Genomic DNA, 2,551 nt, shown 5'->3' with positions numbered 1-2,551 from the left:
TGAAACATGAAATATAATTTATAAACTACTTGTTGGCCACTCATGAAATATTAACTTGACTTGATTAAGTAAATCATGACAAGAGATAGCCATAACAATACAAAGTTCAAAATATTTTCAATATTTAAGATACAACTCTCAATTATTTTGGCAAGCTTGAGGTTACAAAGTTTTAGGAATCAACCCATCTATGGCATTCCCTTTTATATAAATATGTAGCTAAAATTTTCTGGCCAATCTAACTTGAGAACCACACGACCAAAATGCAAAAATCACAACTAAGTGTTCAAAAGGTGAGCCTTTTGTACAAATGCTTAGGCCTTGGCGTGTAATGTGTTTGGGAATTTAGTATTTTAGATTGAGTGTGTTTTAGGTATGTCTCATCATGAGGTGAGCCTTGATTGAGTCTTCTAAAACATTGTTTCTACTCCTTTGGCCCCTCTCTCTTTCATTTGGAAAGCCAAAACTCTTTCTAGGGCTAGTGTCTTTTTGTGGACAGTGAACTGGGAAAAAATTAATACCAATGACTTGCTTCATAAACCCATAACAAGTTTTTAGGTTTTATTGCCTGATGTGTTTGTTTTATGTTTTAAGGGTGGAATGTTCACATTTATTCTTTCACAGTCAGTACTCTTGGACCCTTTGGAGTAAATTGTTTGGTATTTTCTGGACAGAGTTTGGTATATCCTTTCTCCTTGGAGACGTTTTGCACTTCACTGATAAGGGGTTTGGAAAGGAGAAAGATAGGGAGGCTTTGTCAGTGGCCATCTTCTGGTGTACTTGGATACTCCTCTTAACTTTCTTTAGAATGGAGTAGTCTTTCTCGCATCATTGTGGGTTTGGGAATGGTTTCTTTCAGCATTTACCCCTAGCAGATCAATGTGACTGGGTTCCTTGCTGGAGCAGAGCTGTTTCGTAATACTTGTTGTCTGGTTTTCTAGTTTTTTTTTTTTCCCTTGTTACCGTATCTCTCTTATAAATTTCTTTGTTTATAAAATTGTTTTTAAAAAATAACTCCAAGTCAGATTCTTATTCAGTTGCCTGCAAACAATATATCACAGAACCTCATCTTGGATATTCCTAATAGAGTTCATCTATCAGTAAAGCAAAAAGATCAAGACCATATTAACCAAAAAGCAACACCCTAGTGAACCATGAATTGGAACAAACGCTTTAAAAAATGTAACACATTCTACAAAACAAAAAAAAAAAAACATGGTAGTGGTGGTGTTTTCTAGGCCCAAACATTGAGATGGGTTTATTCATGGTAATGGCCAGAGGGTTGATGGGGAGAATGTGATGAAGTGCAAGCAGTTTGTTGGATGGGTTGGTGGATTTTGATACCATATGCATATTTATTTGTGGAAGTGGAGAAGTTGCTGTGAGATCTGGAGGTTACGGGTTGTGTGGAAACATTCTCGGCTACATATTATAGATTCATCATGATCAGATCCTTCTTCGGACCACACATTTGCTGGAACTTTGTGCATCAGGCTGTCTTTTATGCATATTTAATTGTTCTTGTTTTTTTCCTCTAAAGTTTTCTTGCTTGAAAGGGTCAGGACAATTATTATTCATGGTGGTTTATTTATGAGTAAAGTAAAGATAATCTTGAGTGTTCTCATGGCATGTGTTACTGAATTTTGATTGCTTTCTGTTACTGAATTTTTCCCATTTGGAAGTTGGAGATGTTTAATTGTTTTTCAAGGCTGATTGCAAGTTGCCTCACTGAATTTTTAGTATTTCTTGCTGCCTCACAAGGAATTGATAACAGTTAATTAATGACATAAAATAATAATAAAAGTTGTCAACTAATAAATAACTTAAAAAAAATTAAGTTATTTAGAACATTTAATATTACAAATAATTTTAAATTAAGTTATTCTCTTTTGAAAACATGCTTCTCTTCAAAGATAAAACATAAAAAAAAAAAAACATTTTAATTTGAAACATGCCAATCATATCAAATCATAACTTATATTCAAGCATGTTAAAACTAAATATTGAACATTAGGAAACATATGTACGATATTTGTAATTACATTCACATTTATTGATTTTCAAAATGAAGCATGCTTATCAAACTTTAAAAAGATTGAGTATGGGACTAAGCTCGCTAACCATGTAGGAATAGTGGGAAAAATACTAAACTCACAAATGAGATGGAAAGAAAAGAAATAGTAGAAGATATGAACTTTCACCGAAAAAAAAAAAAAAAAAGTGAATCTAAGATCAGTAAGTGCATGGATTCTTTCTATTTCTAAGGTGTTCCTCCCATTTTTCCCCATTGCATACATGCCCCAAAATTAAGCAAACCTAGTCTATATATAGATCAATCATTTGGAGGGAATAAATTTGATACAATTTTTCTTTTTAAAAAAAAAAAATAGAAAAGCTGTCTTATGTGAGACAGGATAGTTACAATAGTCTTGATCATTGCAAGGCACTTGTCAGCGGTGAGAGATATGTGGCAACACCAAGGGAACTAACTAATTAAGAGAAAACAATACAATTTTAAAATATGCCCTAATCGATCTGCCTATCAGGCAGA

The sequence above is a fragment of the Malania oleifera genome, chromosome 13 (genome assembly GCF_029873635.1).
Source record: "Malania oleifera isolate guangnan ecotype guangnan chromosome 13, ASM2987363v1, whole genome shotgun sequence".
NCBI lineage: Eukaryota > Viridiplantae > Streptophyta > Magnoliopsida > Santalales > Ximeniaceae > Malania > Malania oleifera.
This window is presented reverse-complemented; position numbering follows the sequence as displayed.